The following is a 9,267-nucleotide window of genomic DNA, read 5'->3' on the forward strand; positions in this document are numbered from 1 at the left end:
AGATAATATAGCATGGAACAATCAAAAATTATAGATACGTTGGAGACGTATCAAGCATCCCCAAGCTTAATTCCTGCTCGTCCTCGAGTAGATAAATGATAAAAACAAAAATTTTGATGTGGATTGCTACTTGGCATAATTTTAATGTAATTCTTCTTAATTGTGGTATGAATATTCAGATCCGAAAGATTCAAGGCAAAAGTTCATATTGACATAAAAATGATAATACTTCAAGCATACTAACTAAGCAATTATGTCTTCTCAAAATAACATGGCCAAAGAAAGTTCATCCCTACAAAATCATATAGTTTAGTCATGTTTCATTTTCGTCACACAAGAATGCTCTCATCATGCACAACCCCGATGACAAGCCAAGCAATTGTTTCATACTTTAGTAATCTCAAACCTATAAACTTTCACACAATATATGAGCGTGAGCCATGGACATAGCACTATGGGTGGAATAGAATATAATGAGGGGGTTATTTGGAGAAGACAAAAAAGGAGAAAGTCTCACATCAACGAGGCTAATCAATGGGCTATGGAGATGCCCACAGATTGATGTTAATGCAAGGAGTAGGGATTGCCATGCAACGGATGCACTAGAGCTATAAATGTATGAAAGCTCAACAAAAGAAACTAGTGGGTGTGCATCCAACTTGCTTGCTCACGAAGACCTAGGGCACTTGAGGAGGCCCATTGTTGGAATATACAATCCAAGTTCTATAATGAAAAATTCCCACTAGTATATGAAAGTGATAACATGAGAGACTCTCTACTATGAAGATCATGGTGCTACTTTGAAGCACAAGTGTGGTAAAAGGATAGTAACATTGTCCCTTCTCTCTTTTTCTCTCATTTTTTGGGCCTTTTCTTTTTTCATGGCCTTTCTCTTTTTGGGGGGGGGGGGCTTCTCTTTTTTTATGGCCTTTCTTTTTTTATTCCTCACTTGGGACAATGCTCTAATAATGATGATCATCACACTTCTATTTATTTACAACTCAATGATTACAACTCGATACTAGAACAAAGATGACTCTATATGAATGCCTCCGGCGGTGTACCGGGATATGCAATGAACCAAGAGTGACATGTATGAAAGAATTATGAACGGTGGCTTTGCCACAAATACTATGTCAACTACATGATCATGCTAAGCAATATGACAATGATGAACGGAATGATGGAAAGTTGCATGGCAATATATCTCAGAATGGCTATGGAAATGCCATCATAGGTAGGTATGGTGGCTGTTTTGAGGAAGATATAAGGAGGTTTATGTGTGAAAGAGTGTATCATATCATGGGGTTTGGATGCACCGGTGAAGTTAGCGCCAACTCTCAATGTGAGAAAGGGCAATGCACGGTACCGAAGAGGCTAGCAAGGATGGAAGGGTGAGAGTGTGTATAATCCATGGACTCAACATTAGTCATAAAGAACTCACATACTTATTGCAAAAATCTACAAGTCATCAAAAACCTTGGCACTACGCGCATGCTCCGGTTAATGGGTTTGTCCCAAAAATAATATAAAAGTGGAAAATAAAGCCCAATATAGTCCAAAACAGTAGATAATATAGCATGGAGCAATCAAAAATTATAGATACGTTGGAGATGTATCACTGGCCTCCCCCCTTGCTCCTTTATATACGGGGGTAGGGGGCACCCTAGAACACACAAGTTGATCATTGATCCCTTAGCCGTGTGCGGTTCCCCCTCCACCATAATCCACCTCGGTCATATCATCATAGTGCTTAGGCGAAGCCCTGCGCCGGTAGCTTCATCATCACCGTCATCACGCCGTCGTGATGACGAAGCTCTCCCTCGACACTCAGCTAGATCGAGAGTTCGTGGGACGTCACCGAGCGGAACGTGTGCAGATCGCGGAGGTGCCGTACTTTCGGTACTAGGATCGGTCGAATCGTGAAGACGTACGACTACATCAACCGCGTTGTCATAATGCTTCCGCTTATGGTCTACAAGGGTACATGGACAACACTCTTCCCCTCTCGTTGCTATGCATCACCATGATAGATCTTGCGTGTGTGTAGGAAATTTTTTAAATTACTGCGTTCCCCAACACTTTTTGCACCGATGACAACTGACTTGAGGGGTCTTGCTCAATCCCTAGGTAGGTATGGTGGACTCTTGAAGATAAGATTTGGGTTTAAGGGTTTTTGGATGCACAAGGACTATCTCTACTTAGTGCGGAATTTTTGGCTAGCAAAAGTAGGGGGCAAGCACCACATGTTAAAGGATCTATGACAGTATGACTTCTATGTGAATATAAACAAACATGGACCATTAGATTGTCTTCCTTGTCCAATGTCAACAATTTTGGCATATAATATTTTGATGAGGGCTCACAATCACAAAAGATTTCTAGGATAGTATATTTATATGTGACTCTTCTCTTCCCTTATTAATTCTTTCATGAGTTGCATCATTGACTAATGCTATGTTTGTCAATCTCTAATAAAATTTTCTACTTATACCTTTCCTTATGTGGTGTCATCACCTACCATAAGATTAACATATGATATTTTTCATTTATTTCCTTTCTTTCACTTGTTTCCTTTCTTTTTATTTGTTTCCTTTCTTTTAATTGCAACATGAAAACAAAGAAAGAAAAAACTCAAACTAAACTTTGTTATATATGTTGCACTCGATTACAAGGATAGATCACTAAGCAAACTCTCGAAAAGAAAGGATTGAACTAAACTTTTATTCATCTAAAGCAAAAGATCAAACTAAAATAAGTAAAGGCAAAGGATAGTGGGGACAATACGATACCGGGGCACCTCCCCCAAGCTTGGTGAAAGCCAAGGGGAGTGCCCATACCCGATACGCAATTCTCTTTTGGTGATGAAGAAGAAGGTGGTGGTGGTGATGATGTAGAGGGTTTGCCTTTCTTCCTTAGCTTACGCTTGAGGATGGAATTTTCCTCCTTCAATTCACCGACCTCCTACTCAAGCTCTAGTACCCCCTTACATAGGTCCTGCTTGCATTCCTGCAAAAGGAAAAAAGGTATAAACTGAAGCTTAGGCCTCTTTGCTTTATTGGGGAGGCTTGACTTCTTGAATTCCACATGCATGTCCCCAGGTTGAGGTAGCGGAGGTTCGTCTTCATCTGAGCTCATCTCATGATTCTTCATAGGATAATAGTCCTCCTCTTCCTCCGTGGTCCAGCCATAGTGCTCCACATCCCCATAGGACTTGGGGTTTGCGATGAAATCAGCAGCATAGCTCTCACCCTCGGAGTCTTGGGATGACATATTTTCAGATCTGACAAGAAAACAGCAAGAAAAGAAAATAGAAGATTTCTCCGTGATACGGTGGTCAACAGGTTCGGGGGGTATATAAAGATTTTTTATCTTGGGAAACAAGAAAGCTATAGAAAAACGGAGTCCGGAAGGTACCCCGGGTGGGCACAACCCACATGGCCAGGCGCGCCCTGGTGTCTTGTGCCCACCAGGATATGCTTCCTGGAAGTTTCTTATTTTCCTATTTTTCTAAATATTCCAAATCTGACAAAAAATATTTTTGCGGATTTTTCGGAGTCCGTTTACTTTACCGTATCACGTACCTCCTTATTTTCATGATTCAGGAGTGCTCCGGAAGGACTCTTTTATATGTTCCTTCGGTGTCATAGTTTGGATAATATTACTTTCAACATTAATGGGCGTACCTGAGATATAATGTTTTATTTGTTGCCCATTAACAACATTCGGGTTAGTACCTTCAGCATTCTTTATTTTGATGGCTCCAGAACGATAAACCTCCTCGATGACATAGGGGCCTTCCCATTTTGAGAGGAGTTTTCCTGCAAAGAATCGGAAACGAGAGTTGTACAAAAGAACATATTCTCCTACTTTGAACTCACGCTTTTGGATTCTCTTATCATGCCACCTTTTGACTTTTTCTTTAAACAACTTGGCATTTTCATAAGCTTGGGTTCTCCATTCATCTAATGAGCTAATATCAAATAACCTCTTTTCACCGGCAAGTTTGAAATCATAATTGAGTTTTTTGATTGCCCAATATGCTTTATGTTTTAACTCAAGAGGCAAATGACAAGCTTTTCCATCAACCATTTTATAAGGAGACATACCCATAGGATTTTTATATGCTGTTCTATAAGCCCAAAGTGCATCATCTAATTTCTTAGACCAATTCTTTCGGGACCTATTGACAGTCTTTTGCAAAATTCATTTTATTTCTCTATTGCTAAGTTCAACTTGACCACTAGACTGAGGATGATAAGGTGATGCAATTATATGGTTAACATCATACTTGGCAAGCATTTTACGGAAAGCGCCATGAATAAAGTGTGAACCACCATCAGTCATTAAGTATCTAGGGACTCCAAACCTTGGGAAAATAACTTCCTTAAGCATTTTAATAGAGGTGTTGTGATCAGCACTACTGGTTGGAATAGCTTCTACCCATTTAGTAACATAATCAATAGCAACCAAAATATGTGTATACCCATTAGAGGAAGGAAAAGGTCCCATGTAATCAAATCCCCAAACATCAAATGGTTCAACAGCAAGTGAATAATTCATAGGCATTTCTTGACGCTTACCAATATTACCTATTCTTTGGCATTCATCGCAAGATAAGACGAACTTACGGGCATCCTTGAAGAGATTAGGCCAATAAAATCTAGATTGCAATACCTTGTGAGCAGTTCTATCTCCAGCATGATGCCCTCCATAGGCTTTGGAGTGACATTTCCATAGGATTTATCCCCGCTCATGCTCAGGTACACAACGTCTAATAATACCATCTACTCCTTCTTTGTAAAGATGTGGGTCATACCAAAAGTAATGTCTTAAATCATAGAAGAATTTTTTCTTTTGTTGATATGTAAAACTAGGTGGTAAATAGAAACATGCCTATAAAACTAGGTGGTAAATAGAAACATGCTTTGAACTTGCCTGTATTGACGATTCTTCAATCTCACAATCTTGATCATGTTACTCTTCGCTCTCCGTACAATCTATCGTAGGTAAAGAGCAATCATAAACAACCATACAATAGAAACAACAAATGATAGGTGTTGTGCATGGTGTTTGTGTCATTGTGTTGTGAGATCTGGTGTCAGGATTAACTCATAAGAGTTTTGGAAACAACATAGTGGTTGTTAATTGGAATACATGTGACATAAGAGTTCCCATGCAAGTTCCAAAATAAAAGGTTCATCACATAAGGAGTATGTGATGTCAAGTTGTGATTGTTAGATTTTGGAAAAGAATCTTAACAACAGAGTCATGATCTTATGAAACTTCAATAGCCAAGTTCATGTTCAAGTTTGAATGACAATTCAACTTGTTGACCTTTCGTGATTTTGAATACACTAAGTCTGAAAATGGTCTGGCTTCCTACTCAAGTTGGGTTTGGATACGATTCATCTTATCTGAATTCAAATTGAATTGAGTTCACAATTTGATTTGGTTTCAATTATGTCAATTTGAATTGTGGATTATTTCATAATTGAGTAAGTTGGTTCAAACAATTCAACATGTTTGTTGCTTCCCTAAAGTCAAGTACAAATCCAATATGATGACTAATGCCCATTGTTTAATTCAAGTTCAACCTAAAGTCAAATATAGTACCACATAATACTATAGTTTATTTATTTGATTTTTGTTTAACGGAAGTCAAACATAATCCACTAAGATCACTATGGTTTGTCCATTTGATTACTAAGGTTCATTACTCAATTGATTCAATTAAGGTCTTGTACCAATCCAATGTGGTTGCTAAGGTTTATTCATTTGATCTTTAGTTTTACTAAGGCCAATTATAAATCCAATGCCATTACTATGTTTTTATTTAATTTGAAATAAGTCAAATTTAGAACAATTGGTTTACTATGTGCAAATGGTTTCAAATTTAATTTAATTTGAGTTCATCTTTGCCTATAGTCAAGTATTAACTCCAACAATGATTACTAGGTTTAATTCATTTCATTAAATCACATTGCATTAGTTTTATTTAGATTAAATCTAGGGTTTCAATGTTATATTCAAACTATGTCTGAATTTAATTCAATTGTTGTTTGAATTACCCAAAGTCAAATAATAATCCAAATAATTTTTATGGTTCATAATATAGTTTCTAAACTCATTTGTAACACAGTTGTTTTATTACACAATTTTTACTTCAAAGTCAAACCTAATTAGGTTTAATTTCTATTTGAATTTTGTCCTATACTCTATGTCAAATGTATTTTAAAATTATTTAAACTTGAACTAAAGTGTTATGGGATGAAAATACATTTCACTACGTTCAATTTGCCAAAAGAATCATTTAATTTGGATTTACTATGTGCAAGTTATGCCCTATTCAAATTCAAATTCATTATGTTTGAATTTGAATTTTAAATTATTCAAATGTGAAATTTTTCTGGACAGGATGAAAGAATTTCATAAGGATCGTTTTGAGAAAACAATCATCTATTTTGGACTTGTAGATAATTAGCTTATGAGTGTTTGAAGTTCAGGGATTTTTCTATAAAATTCCCTTTTAATTTAATTAACTGATTTTCTTCTGGATAATGTTGATGACATGGCGTGATGTGGTTGGCCGATACAGTTTTAGTTTAAGTGAGTGTGTGAGACGCGTTGGATCGAAGATCTGCGGCTGACATTACATGGAGAAGGTCCTCACCAGAGCTAGGTCACCGGAGAAGTCACCAGGGACGACGCGGACGGCGACGCATGGCTCGGACCTCGTTGGGGACGGAGTTCTAGGGGTCGCCAAAGATGATGGAAGGCACAGGTGGACGCGTGATTCGACGGCAGGGTCGATGGTGGTGATGAACGGCCTTGAGGATGACTGCAACAATGGCTACGAGCTCGCCGGAGCTCGGGTGTGGTGGCGGAGCTACAGGCATGGACGCGCGCGTCGATCTGGAGCACCTAGGGGTGAACCAAATGGTCGAGGAGGCGTGCACGTGTGGGGTGAAGATCATGGACAAGGTGTGCAGGCCAAATTACCTCGGTGATCGCCGGAGTTGGGATCACGGCGGAGGATGGCTCGGGTCACTGGTGGTCAAGGGCATCCGGGGGGTTTCGGGCATGGCGGAGATGTTTAGGGGGTCGCCTAGACACGGGGAGTCGAGTGGTGTGAGTGGCTGATCTCGGGGGTAGCTAGGTTTGTCGGAATCCTCGCCGGAGTGGCTAGGTCAGAGGTGGAAACGGGTGCTCGCCGACGAGCAGCCTGGCGGCGATGTGGAGCGAAAGGAGAGGGGAAATGGAGAGGGGTTCCAGTCCTATTTATAGAACATGGCTGTTGGGCTGGCGTCACCAGAGGGCGCGTGGGCGTGGGCGATGTGCGCGGCGTGGGGCTCGGGTCGTGCGCCCATGCAAGCGGGGGCGGTTAGAGATAGGGGGCGAGGGAACTGGCGGGTGGGGTCGGGGTGTTAGCGAGAGGGGGAGAGAGAGAAGGGTGCGGGCAGGGCTGGCTTAGCTGGGTCGGCTAGCTGGGCGGCGGCTGGCTGGCTGGCTCAGCTGGGCCCGCTAGCTGGGCCTTTTCTTTTTGACGACTGCTACGAATCAGCCGAATGATTTCTCTAACAAATCATCCGGCTAGGCAGTCGTCCGATCAGCGTAATGTGGCCATTGGATCACAGCAAGGCTATAGCAATAGTAAGTGCATGACTGTTTCGATGCAACCTGATGCACCCTGGCAAAAGCTACTGCAGCTTTCATGGGCTCATCGCGCACCACCGGCGTCCTGCGAAGCTCCAACGCTGCACCGCCGGCATCCGGCGAAGCTCCAATGCAACTCCGGCAGAGCTCCAACGCAGCACGGACGGCCCTCGCGAAGCTCCAATGCAGCTCCGGCAGATTTTCAACGCAGCATCGACGGCTCCGGTGAAGCTTCATTACAACTTCAGTGAAGCTCCATTGCAGCGCCGGCCATGCTTCCGGCGGCCCAGGGTTGCTCCACTGCAACACCGGCGGTGCTCCCGAACAGCTTGAAGGCAACATCCCCGGAGTTGCAGCGTCCCCTCGTCCACTCGTTGCGGTCACCGTCGCAGCGCCGCTCCATTGCAGCTCAAGGAGGCCATGCGCGATGCTCAAATCACAGGTCCGACGCCATGCGCAGATGCTACCCATCATGGCAGCAGCTCCGGCGGTCATGGCAGGCGGTGGTCGGCGTCGAAGCTTCTGGCAATTCGCTGCAGCGCCGTGGTGCCGCTTGCAGCAACAACTAATCCGTTGTGGAAGAGAAGGGGGTGCGCGGCTATGGTAGTGCAGCAGGAGAGCGTGCGGCTATGGCAGCGGGCAGCAGCAGAGTGCGGCCATGGGCCATGGCAGTGGGCATCAGTAGAGAGAGGGATTTGCACGAGGGGATCGCGAGAGTCGCGAGGAAGATGACGATGGGGCAGTAAAATGCGTGGCTGTGGGCGTTTGCGTGGGATAAGGCAGATGGTAAAGCGGCGCGTGGGGCCAGCGAGGGACGCGTGTCGATCGCTCGAGGAGGTTTGTGTTCGGTAGTTTTCATCCGGTTTATTTTAAACGTTTTCCTTTCTTTTTCTTTTTATTTCCTATTTTAGTTTTCTGTTTTTCTGTTTTGTCTATCTTTTCAAATGAATCTGAATTTGAATTTTCTTTGAACAAAGAATGTTTTCTAAATTCCAAATGGAATATTAAGAAATGTTTGAACATTTTGTTTGGACAAAATGTGCATGTAATTCCTGCACTTATATTTCCTCTTTGAACTTGAATTTGGTTTCAGAACCAAATTTGTTTCAAATCCTTTTTAGAAAATTTGCAGAGGGTCAAGATTATTATTTGGACTTATGAAATTTGATTTCCTGCCAAATAAAATGCAAATTCATTTTTGAATAATTCCCTTCTAATTTAAATTGATTTCAAAACGAATCCAACTCAATTCTTTTGGGAAAAAATAATTTGGCTTTGAATATTACTTGGGACTTATTGAAAATGCTTTTGGCCACATAATATTTTCAAAATGGCTTGGGTTCCTACCAAGGCTAGCTAGGGTTTCAACTAGTGGCATTTACATTTTCATCCGTCTACGCAAACAATAAAGCAATCAAGTCATTTTCAAACAATCCTAGGCAATCATGGGAAATTCCTAGAAATTTTTTAGTTCCGTGTGAAATTTTTAACATACCAGAGGATGTGACACCTTGTGGCTGGCTGGTGGCCCCTCCGGACGTCTCCCAAATGTTCTAGTGTTTCTTGTTGTCCAAAAAGAATCATGTTCAATCAGCAACGTATTTGACCTCC

The sequence above is a fragment of the Triticum urartu genome, chromosome 4 (assembly GCF_003073215.2).
Source record: "Triticum urartu cultivar G1812 chromosome 4, Tu2.1, whole genome shotgun sequence".
In the NCBI taxonomy this organism is placed as follows: Eukaryota; Viridiplantae; Streptophyta; class Magnoliopsida; order Poales; family Poaceae; genus Triticum; species Triticum urartu.